This window comes from Scophthalmus maximus, chromosome 8 (genome assembly GCF_022379125.1).
Source record: "Scophthalmus maximus strain ysfricsl-2021 chromosome 8, ASM2237912v1, whole genome shotgun sequence".
NCBI lineage: Eukaryota > Metazoa > Chordata > Actinopteri > Pleuronectiformes > Scophthalmidae > Scophthalmus > Scophthalmus maximus.
In genome coordinates this window covers 9,285,340-9,297,826 of record NC_061522.1, presented here as the reverse complement: position 1 = coordinate 9,297,826, position 12,487 = coordinate 9,285,340, and positions in this window count along the sequence as shown.

The window sequence follows — 12,487 nt, the reverse complement described above, 5'->3', positions numbered from 1 at the left end:
AAATTATTATTATCATATTTAACACTGGCTGCACTGTGGCGTGGTGTTTGGCACTGTCGCAAGAAGGTTCCGGGTTCGAATCAGACCATCCAGGGCCTTTGTGTGGAGTTTGCGTGTTCTCCCTGTGCATGTGTGGGTTCTCTCCGGTTACTCCGGCTTCCTCCCACAGTCCAGACACATGGAGATTGAGGTTTGGCATATTGGAGACACTCTAAATTCACCGTAGGTGTGGTTGTGCGTGTGAATGGTTGTTTGTCTCTATATGTTCACCCTGTGACAAACTGGCGACCTGTCCAAGGTGAACCCCTGCACGCCATGTCAGCTGGGATTGGCTCCAGCCCCCCTTGGGAAGGATTAAGCGGTATAAATACAGTAGATTATTAATGACTATTTAACACTGATATTTTTGTACAATTCTGAATGCAGAACCTTTACTTGTAATGAGGCATTTCTACTTTGTAGGATACTTTTACTTTGGTAAAGGAGCTGATTACTGCTTCTACCAGTGGTAAAGACAAAATAAAAAAGGAGCCTTTGAGAGTTTTAATATCTGTTCTAAAAAAGTAGGTTTTTACACCAACAGGCGCTTCTCACAGATGCTAATGGGGATTTTGGGGAAGTGGTCAGTTAGTGTTGTTTTTTATAAATATTTCTTCTCGTTCAGATTTCACGTTTTATTGACCTGATTAATTGCAGCACATAAAGCTTTGGGAGATGTTCGGTTCACTCCTTCTAAATTTTGTCTATGTGGTTACGTGTCAAACTGAAAGCAGCACCGCTCAACAATCATACAAAGAATGAAACCAGGAACTACTCGTCTGCCCACAGCCATGCTGAATAATCAACACCAAGCCTATCACAATACTGAAGTCCTATGATTATGTCTAATCATAGGACTTCCGGGCAAAAATAAGATGATGAATCGCATGACACGACAGCAGCAGTCACGAGCACTGTCCACGCTGGGCGCATGCAGATTAAAATGGGGCTCACATTTGTCTCAAAGGAATCCCGAGCATGTTTCAATCATGTTTCCATTAAAAAAAAGTAAGCTGTTGCCATGAATCACATCCAAGAGACTAAACATCCAGTCTAACCGCCTCAGACCACCGACATCCCAGGCTCAATGTGATAGCAGACGTGTTGCATCTTATTTTCGATCTAGCTAGTCCCCATTATTCCATCCACGACAGACAATCAGCGTTTCCATCCTCACCTCACACAACACACATTTCATTTATTGTTCAATTACAGGTCACATTCCTGACGAAGGCGTCACGCATCGGGTTTGTGTGGTTCTCTCTCTTCCGTCATTCGCAGCAGTGGTTAAGGAGGTCAAACGACGGAGAAGCACAACATTAGAGTTTCACTTTGAGTTGTTAACACACATTTATTACTTCTGCTCCTGTATATTCTTTTTACACATATAGCAGCCATTGTTTTACACTCAATAGCCGTTGTCTCTTCCATGGTGGAGACAGACGAGCAATCCATTGGCTCGTCTGGTGAAAGATATTTACTGACATGACGAATCTGCTCCTCTGTCGTACCACGAATCAGCTGTCAGAAACTGCACCCTATTAAAAAAAAAATCTATTTTAGTCTCTTAAGTAAACACTGACCCAAATTCTTACTCAGAATTTGTCACAGATGACCTATTACAGCTGCCGTGCTTCATATTTGTCTGAAATGTGTTGACCGTTTTGAATATTTCAGGAATTTCAAAGAACCTGAGTGCCAGGACTCCAGTGGCCCTCAATGGCTCTGGGCTTCCTGTGTATCGTAGGGTTTTTACTACTTTAAAATAAATGTAAAAAAAGTTTTTCAATATGCAAAACTGACATGATAAGGGACATCTTACTATAAACTGTTTTGGTTCAAAACAAGCTCTCTGCAGGTGTACTTTAAAAAAAAAAAAAAAATCAACTCAGCTCACTGCTGATGAGCTGGAAAGTCATGTGATAGTCAAGCATTCGCATCACGTCATTGTTCTCACACACACTCACTCACATGAGTATTTCCGTTTCAGGCCACCTTATATTCCTACTTCAGGACATAGTCGACGCTCTTGGAATGTTTGGTCAAACAGCGTATTAAAATCAATGTGTGTGTGTGTGTGTGTGTGTGTGTGTGTGTCAATAGTCTTAGTTCTCAAGTGTGGAATGTATGATTGTCTGGGGCTCACGGCTTGTTGCGATGGAGGTTGAGTGTGGGTGGAGGTGTGCTGGTTTGGAAGTCCCCTGTGTGTGTGTGTGTGTGTGTGTGTGTGTGTGTGTGTGTGTGTGTGTGTGTGTGTGTGTGTGTGTGTGTGTGTGTGTGTGTGTGTGTGTGTGTGTGTGTGTGTGTGTGTGTGTGTGTGTGTGTGTGTGTGTGTGTGTGTGTGTGTGTGTGTGTGTGTGTGTGTGTGTGTGTGTGTGTGATTACAGACATTATGGCTTGTGCCTTTTATGTTCTGTTTAAAGTATGGAAGAGTCAACAGGTCACAGTTTTACACAGCAAAAGAGCGACTTTGTAGGGGACAGTTAAAGCTCGCTTTTAATAACAAGCGAGGCCATCATCAAACATGTCTCACTCGGCGGTTTGTCTTTGTAGGGCTCGACTTCATGACTTCATCAGTGCATTTGGAAAGTTCTTTTGGTCAGAAAAAAATGCTTTAGGAAGAAAGCCCTCCTCTCCATCGCTAAATTTAGCAGTTTAGTTCGGCGGAAAGTGGTCAATAGTAATGTGGGCATCATTGTAATCCGTCAGAGGTTTATGGTGTTGCTCACAGAACTTCCTCGGAGTTACACACCCCAGCTGTGTGCTCTGTATTTTCTTTTGACAGCATACGGCTTCTGAGAATTAAGGAATGAAACTTTTACCCTTATTTGGAAGTTCGCTTTTATTTTTTTACATTTTTTTTTATTTCTTATCATGCACACTTCACTTTGTGCTTTGCATTCTAACACTTCAGCGCCACAGAAACCACTGTCATCGGCAGCCGAGAAGGGGAATACCTGCTGCGATTGCCAGTGAATGAAATCACCTCCTGCTTATTTGAAATCCCCCTTTTATGACTTGTTTTGAATGATTTTATTGTCTGCCCTTCTGATCGCTCAAAGAATACTGTGCTCGCATGTCGGAGCCCTTACACAAACATAATTACTGTAATGACATCCACTGCCACCAAATGAAGTCTAAAGTGCAAAGATTCGCGGCGACAGGACAAATTCAGTTCTCTTGTTAGATGCGGGGTGTTTTCTTCTCCTCTGTCATTTTTTTTATACATCAATAAGAAAGCTTGGATACAGTAAATGCCATTTTCATAAAGCACGCATAGTCAAATTATATTATAAAGTTGAAATGTTCTTTTTCAGCCTCTTCAGAGCGGCCAAGAAGTACGCCAAAAACGGTCACCTTGGTTCTGCCTCCACCCAGTGGCGTCAGCAGCCGCCCTGGAGCTAGTTTTCTAAAAGTCAAGTAGAAACACACTTCTGCTGATAGCCTCTCATTGCTAGTTAGCAATTCACCACGATATGTGGTATTTCACCGTGCTGTGATGGGTAGAGGCCCTGTCCTACTTACACGCTGTCCTCTCACATTGTTTCAAATGTAATTGTAGCTGCCTGACATTGTTTGTGTCTCATCCCGCTCTGACATTGAGGGATCCGATCGCCACGCCAAGATTTAATTGCAAAGCGTTTCATTGAAGTTCCGTGTTATGGCTCAGTTTGACTCATGTGTCCTGACCAGGCCTTCGCTCTGATCCAGCCCTTTATTTGCAGACCGCACATTACATCAAAGGCACATCACAAACTGCGACTTGGGTTAAACACACAATTTGGTCGACTGTACTGCAGATAAAGCCTTTGTTATGTTGGCATTTTTGCTTTGAAGTCGTCCTGTAGGAACAGTTTCCATGAGCAGGAGGATAACAGCCAGACAGAGGGAGAGTTCTGTTTTATGCTTGAGGTTACTGTGTAATACCCTCATAATTAATCCATTCATTCAGTCGTACTATGCAGCTAGTCTTGAATACCTTCTTCTTTGCTCATCTTGGATATTTAGGTCAAAAGATAAAATCGCACTACGCTGCACCAAAAAAAAAAAACAATTAATATTTACAATGCTCCGTTGTAATTCCTGATATAGACCAATGACAATTATTCATCGAGAGGAAGTGGCCTCATACACTGCGATCAGGGAATGCTTTGTATGATTTTTTTTGAGGCCATTTTGACCTTTGTATGCTTTATGAAACCCGACCAGTATCACACCGTTTGTTCATCGTTTGTCAAAATTGGAACTTCCCCACTGGTTTCTGCTCTGGCTAAAAAAAAATTCAACTTTAATGAAACTTTATGTATAGGAAAAGTATTTACAAGCAGTAACTTGTCTTTTGTTCAACAGTAACAGCCCAGGATGAATTAGATTGAAAGGCCTCCCTGCTAATTATTCTCTGAACCAGACATGGACTCATTCTGTAAAAAGTATCACTAAATATAGATCTGGTTATCTAGCCGCAGTGTGCCATATTTTGTGTTTTTGATGCATTACATTTTAATCTAGTGGCTGTTCAGAAGCAAATAGGAGATTCATCACATGCTTAAGATTCTTATCACAAGATCATTTAGAGAAATGCTTTCATATTTTATGGCGAATCAGTTTGATAAATTCAGCGAATGCAGAGACATATTTACTATCCACTGGAGGATTGTGTGATATCAGTATGATATTATATATTTTATCATACATTTTCCTGCATCTGTTGTGCTCACTTAGGGTCTGCATGTCAAGCGCGGTGAAAAGGTTATCTGGCCTCTCGGTTAATGCCGAATAATGCTCTCATGGCAACTGAAGTGGTAGCACATATTAGTGAAATTCTCCAATGCAACACCTTCTTATTAATTTGGTACAGGGCGGTTGCGTAATACATGATTTTTAATGTTTTTGATGAATATGGTTTCATTTCATTTCCCTGTTGTTATGATGTTTATGAAAGCTGAAAGGGAGCTTTTAGTGGTGTCTTTTGAAATGGCTTCTGGTCTTGCTTTCTTAAACGTAAAAAAAAGCATTGACGGTTATATATGCATATTAATTTATAGTCTTCATCCATACAGTATGTGTTGTGTTTGCTTGTCAAACACGGAAAGCACAGTAAATCCCAGTGTTTGTGTGTGACGTTGTCTTGTGAGCACAGGGGCACTGATAGTAGCTACTCAGTGTAGTGTGTGTGTGTGTGCGCGTGTGCCATCCTGGGTCTTACTTCATCACACACAAGAAATTGTTAAGCTTCTTTGGGAGTATGTCAGAGGCATATAAGGTCACAGACTTCCAGGGATTTGGCTGCAGATGGAGAGCCGAGCGTGGAGGGAGGGAGGGAGGGTTTCTGCTGTCGTTTTTCTTGGTGTGCCAGTCACATGCACACGGAGCAGTCGATGCCCAGTCGACAGTGACTGTCTCGAGTCACGGGGCCACTCCAATAGACGTGCTGAGATAGATATAAAATGAAAAGTCGCAGGGGAAAGAAAGGTGTCAAAAGGTGAACATTTACAGTTATTACAGCGGCTAAGTTGACTTAGTTTGCTCCAACAAGGAGTCTATTGAGCTTTGGCTAAAAGTGCTGGTCAGAGTTGGGGCACATGCTGATACTGAGATGATCTTTTATTCTGTCTGGAGATAGTGAAATGTACTGTATAGTCCGTTTATTGTGGTTTCTTTTTCCAGGATGTGGGCAGGACGAGTACTTCCATGGTTCCATGGTAATGATTAACAGGGAGGTGACATCATTCCTTATTATGACAGTGATTACTTAAGTTATGCTTACACAGACAAAACCAGTGGCTTCATAACTTTTTATTATCCCGTGGAAACACTTTGGGGAATCTTTTTTTCCATATTGAACCGATATATTTATGAAAGCTTTCATCATTCATTTATTTTCCAGAGAGCGAACATCTAACTGCTTTTGTTTTATTTGTGACAATACAGCAGGACTGACTGACTCACAGGGCGTCTGGTTATGGCCTTTGTGCAAGGTCAATCTTCGGACATGCGTACATTTATTATGATCAGGTTGTTATGCAGGGAAGCACCAGGGATAGCTTTGTAAAAAAACAGACATTTACCATGTGACCTTGATGTCACTACTTAGTACATTTTTTAGCTTACGTGTTTCACCCTAATAATGAGTTATCATTTTGTGATTGAACCCCCTCCCCTATATTCAACAGTGTTAAGCTAGAAACATGGTTCACCATAGGATACCTTTTACATAAATCTTTTTCTGTATATTGTTGTTACATCAGATCAGCTCTTCTCCTCGATGACTTCCAGCCAAAGCGAGTCATGTCTGCTTTTAGAGGCGTGTGTGTGGGCGGCCGTAATGCCATCAGCTCAGCTGAGAGCCACGAGATAAGTAAGAAAAATAGTAGAAAGGTGAAAGTACATGATTTAATGATGCTTCCGAATTCCGTAATGCCAAATGTTTTGTGAAAGTATTCATACGCCCATCCTTTTTTCTATAAAAGAACACCCAGTGTGTTTTTCATATTTGCAGAACAGAGCATGGGCAGATAATATGCAGCTTTGATTAAAAGGTGAGCCATAGCAGAAGTGTTTGCTCTGAGTTGAGGGTGATGTCACTTGTCTCTGCGCTGTTCGGACTCTGCTCTTAGACTAATGATCGGGGGAAGCCGCTGAAGTATGAGTTTTAAACTTTCTCGCGGTGAATTTCTCCTTTAATCCTCTGCCTCAGAGAAATCATGTTGCACACGCACACGCACTGCACACTTCCTGTGTGTTTGTCCTTGGTCGAGGGAAGGCGTAGGTGTTTACTGAATGGATTTAAGATGATTACTCAGCGGAGATGCAGTGTGGTTCCTGATGGACCCTATAAAGGCCATCAGACACGGAGGAAGTGTGAATGAGAGGTTTACAAAGAGGCTGACAGACACCATGAATAAATAGTTCCCATTCTCACGAACATGTACAATAATCCTAAAAATATTTTTTGAAATATTTATGCTTGAATATTGTAAACACGACAACATACCATTACCTGCTTATTGCAATTCTGCAAGAACAGAAAGAGAAACCTGACCATATGAAATTAATAATATCACATGATAAGCCAGTGAGTCATCAGATGCGTTTGACTCCAGCACAGTGACGCATGTTTAATGACGGACCTTTGCTTTTTCATACCTCAGTCATCATATCTGAAATGGAATTTGTCTTCATCGTGATTCTTATTTTATGGCCAACGTGCCTCATCTTACCTCGAGTTCAACTGTAGTTGACTCTGTGGAGATGTCACCACCAGGGGGCAGAATTGTTTCTAAATTAAACTAAAGACATCGGATTGATATGTGCTGAAACCTCCTTTTCCCAACCTGCATAGACGTATTCACAGTTATGGTTATAAACTCATAATGTGTCAAATAGAAGAGAAGGGAATTGTCATCAGAAAATAATATATTTGTGAGACTGTAAAACTGACGGATTGCAGATGGGGTCCCACATATGGTTTGCTATATAATCCCAAAAGGCTTAAACCTCTTAGAGCTTATTTACTATAATTGAACATGATATAATACTTTAGGCTACCAACATACTTGCATATTAGTCTCTTTACTCACTGCCTCTTCACCCATTGTGTCACAGTGAATAAATATATCAGAATGAATAATTACCAGCGCCCAGTGGACAAAAATTAAGTGTGAGATATCGGGACTAAATGTTAGACGTTGAAGTCATCAGTGAGCAGGTGGAGGCTGCGGCTGTGCAGTGCGAGTTGCTCTCAGACAGATAATGTGTTTAGTCACCCGCCTCCCCCCTCCTGCCTCCCACATCAACACCATCCCTCCGGGCAATATGAGACGTCTGGGAGAGCAGAGGGGTGAAACTAGAGAGATGGCGCAGTCACTGGCCCATGTAATAGAACGATAGGAGGAGTGTGCCAACATGGACGGACACACACACACACACACACACACAACCAAACACACACGTTGGTGAGTTACATGTGAGTATGCTGAGCAGTGTTTAAAAAGCAGACCAGCATTAATTTGGTCAGTGGCTGTATTATTTCTTGTATTTCTGTGTTTTGACACAAAAATACAAGAAATCATTTTTGTTGTTATCATTTTATTATTTTGTATTGTTAATTTAGTCACAACACCTCCATGTCATCATGACCGAGGAGCTGGAACTAGGAAATGAAAGACTAAAAAAATATCTGTCAGTATTGTGTCAAAACACAATAAGCAAGTACATTATCCATACTGTACTGAAACAACAGAAACTATTGTAAGTTAAATATTAAAACTCATGCTTGATTAAATGAAAATAATTTTCTGAACAACTGAACAATCTGTAAAATAATCTCAGTTATGATTCCCATTTACACACTGCTATATTTCCATGTGTACACAGCACAACATTAGAAAACCGTGATCTTTATTGAAAAACAACCACAGTAACTTAAATGAACACACATGTAGTTTTGCAGACAGTGCTTAAAATTGAAGCTGCAAAAACATGAATTACACGAAGCGTGTAAATACAGGGGGCGAATAATGCTCAGTCGCCAGGTAATTTCCGTGTTTACTGCTGGCCCAGGAGCTTCTGCAGCTTCCTGTCATGTGATCTCCCTGTCTCCAAGAGGTCTGGTCCAAACACCTGTTGTCAGGAAGCAGGGAGGAGGGGGAGGCATGGATCCCTCATTAGGGGCTGCTGCGTTATTATAGCAAACATGTAAACGCAAGCATGAATGAAGGCAGGCCGACATCCAGAGACGGAAAGAGACGCTTCGACCTGACTGTCTCTCGTGTTCATGTGTCTCTGGGTTTCCTGTCTGCCTCACAAACTACAATAAAAGATAGATGTTCTGCTTCTTTCTTTTTTCAACCATTCCAAACCATATTCCAGAATCTTATTTTTTTTTTTTATTCATTAAAAGTCATCAGCTTCAGTTTGATAGTCTCTTTTTTTTTTTTTTTTTTTTTTTTTAAATCAGCCTGACAACAGCGCAACATTCACATGACGAAAATGAACAAGTGCCTCATCGTCAGGCTCTGCAGGTGACAGCGACACTGATCACAGTTCGCGAGGCAATCACACACGGATTTCCATTTGCACACGGGGTAGAATATGTCATCAATCACAGTTAACTTCTAATTTCATCCCTGTTTATTCCACAACCGTCCACCTGAGGATGGGATGAGGCGTCCCTCCGGCGCCACTAGATGGCACTGTGCCAACAGCCATCCCCCCATCTCAGAGCACACTGACCTTATTCCCTATCTATCTAATTACACATTAGACCTGTAATATGCCATTCCACGTCCATGGGTCTCAGATGAATGGTTTCCCCCTCCCTTCCTCTTCTCATCTCTCTCTCCCTCTCTCCTCCGTTCTCCCTGTTTCCTCCCTGCATCTTTGCACTGTTCCGGCCAGCTTCCCTCAATTACTGTCACGGGGCAGGCCACAACATCGGAGGAGGCTGTGCGTGTGGATTGGAGGGTGGGGTGCGAGATGAGGGAAGGGGAGGAGGAGGAGGAGCAGGAGGAGATGTGTGTATGTGTGTGTGTGTGTGTGTATATGGATGTGATGAGAGGAGGAGACAGCTGATGACATACCAGCGCACGGTATATGTTTACAGGTGTGCTTGTGTGTGGGCATGCGTGGCTGTTTCCGTGCCTGCGTGTTTGTGTGATATGCCCATGGGGCAATTGCTTGCCACACACCGTGGCTGTTGCAGCAACGACGCTGTGACAACAACGGTTTGACATTTGGGAAGGATAAATATATTCCACTTAGAATGAAGCTATTATCTTCCGCTAGTTGTGGCAAAAATAAAAATAAAAAAGCTGGAAAATCTATAATGACACAAGCTGCAATGATTGTGGACAGCACTGTGTATGTTCTGCCATATCCCCCTGGCTGCATTCATTGTCAAAATCAGGCAGAAATCCGGTCTGCTGTGATTTATTCAAGTTGTTATATTATTGCTCATATTTTACACTAAGCTGTACAGCAACGGATTCTTCTTTACTGGTCTCAAAGTAAAGCATCATACATCATTTTTTATACTGAAATTTGAGGTGTTAAATCGTTACAAAGTTGTTCGAATTTGGAGTAAGATTTGTATTGGCATTTTTTCTCATTAAATGAAGTTGCACAGCTTCCAAAGCTGGCACGCAAAGGTAAACCCCAATAATGACTTCCCTCCTAAGTCACAAATAAACATCAGCATATTGAAGTACAAAACTTTTACAGTAGATTCTTACACCACAAGTTTATATTTCTTTTTGACCTCAACTCCTCAACTAATGTTTTTCAGGAAGCCAACACACCTGAAAACAGTCAGAACATCTTAAACTACAACACATTCAAGTCCTCAAACCATCATCATAGTGGGTATTATGTTCTTATAATGTTGTATAATGTTGTTTTGAGGTTTGTCAATCCGGGCTGGTTGGACGGTTAACTCACACCTGTCCTTGTAGAGCCTATTAGTACATAAAAATATTTCTACTGGGATCAAAACATTGTCCTTTATAATCTTCAGTCAATATCCTGGTGTAACTTTTTTCATCAATACTGATTTCCATTAGCTTTGTACCTATTTGTGATGTGTGTATAATTACCCCTTATGATTTTGACTGGTAATATACATTATGTACTGTATGGACAGCAGAGTGCCTGTGTATACGTTAGGACAGATCTTCCTTCAGAAAAGTGCCACGTCAGCCAAAGGGCGAGTCCAGTCTTATATTTACAGCACTTGAGTAGAGTATTGTCATATTTTTATGACTTACCATCAAAATGACTTACAAAAAAAAATGCAGTTGTAACAAAAGAGGCTGTTTTTAGTGAGTAAATGTTTTGTTCATAAACAAAGGTAATTCATATTAGTTCTGTTCTTACTACCTGAGATATTTGCCTGCCGTCGCAATCATGCGATCATTTTTGTGTGTGTGTCTTGAGGGTCTATAGGTCAGGTCACATCGCAGTAATTCTCCCACTCCTCAGATATCTTCATTATGAACTCAGGCAGGCTCGCCTCATTAAGAACCCTGTTCATGCCTCCTACCTCTGCAAAATACTTCATACATAAAATCCCTAATTTCCTGTCTGGGTGAGTGCAAGTAATTGAATCATTTGACAGAGAAGAAAGATAAGAATCACTGAGCTGAAGGTGTGTGTGTGTGTGTGTGTGTGTGTGTGTGTGTGTGTGTGTGTGTGTGTGTGTGTGTGTGTGTGTGTGTGTGTGTGTGTGTGTGTGTGTGTGTGTGTGTGTGTGTGTGTGTGTGTGTGTGTGTGTGTGTGTGTGTGTGTGTGTGTGTGTGTGTGTGTGTGTGTGTCTGTGTGTGTGTGTGTGTGTGTGTGAAATATTGTAAACCATGGTATTCATCAGGTCTATGCTCTGTCTTTTCACGTTGCGCCAGACTGAAATGTCGTGAAACTTTGTCCTGACATTTTGTGTTTCTCAGAGAATTAAGCCCACCGACGTTGGAGTTTTCCTCCAGTATCACCACCAGGCTGATATTTTTGTTTTTTAGCGAAATTGTCTTAATGACTGTTGGATCAGATGGATTGCTGTGGAAGTCGGTGCAGACATTTATGGTGCCCAGAGGATGAATCCTAATGACTCCCATGACTTTTCAAGGGACAAGGTGAGGTGAAATGAATAGTTAAATAAATCTTTGAACTTACTCACCGTGAACTCCCTTCTATCTGGAGTGATAGATTATATCAGTGTTGATGTTTACTCCCAAATTGTGCTCAAGGAAAACTTTGATTTTGACCTTTTGAAAGGTTTATTTGCCTTGGTGATGCAAGAGTTGGCCATGTGAGCGAGACAGCACGGTGAGCCGCTAAGTGGGACCACAGTCTGTCAGCCACTGAGCTGCTCTATCGGAGCAGTTGGGGGTTAAGTGCCTTGCTGCAAGGCGAAATGATGGCACTGTAGTGGCAGACACTTTCTCATTCTCACCGCCCCGTCCAGATTTTCCCAAACAGTCCGGGCACTTAAACTTGCGACACAAAGAATACGAGCCCATTTGTCTCCAAGCTTTTGTGTTACCATGACTTCAGCTGCCTTTATGCAAATACAGGATGACTGCATACATCAGTCCTCTTCATTAAGTCATAATCATGCACTGTGAGAAATGCGACAAAGCAATTATCCTCCTCCGGTTCAGGTAGCGAAGCATATTTGGTGATGATTTTAGTGTAACCTTTTGCATTCAGTCATGAGAGGAATATTATTGTTTTCAAAGATTAAAGAAATAAAAAAATCTTTAGACGTAAAATATATTTTTTGTCCCAACTAGCTCAAGGTTGGTCCTTTGAATTAACTAAAAATCATCCTCGGATGATTGATGTCCTTTATGCTTCAGCCACTGAAAACTGCTGCTGCTGCAGAAAGGGGTTGGAGAGGGCTTTTTTTAGGGCAAGAGGGAGGGGTGAAAGGGTGAAGAGCGGGGTGAATCTGTTGTGC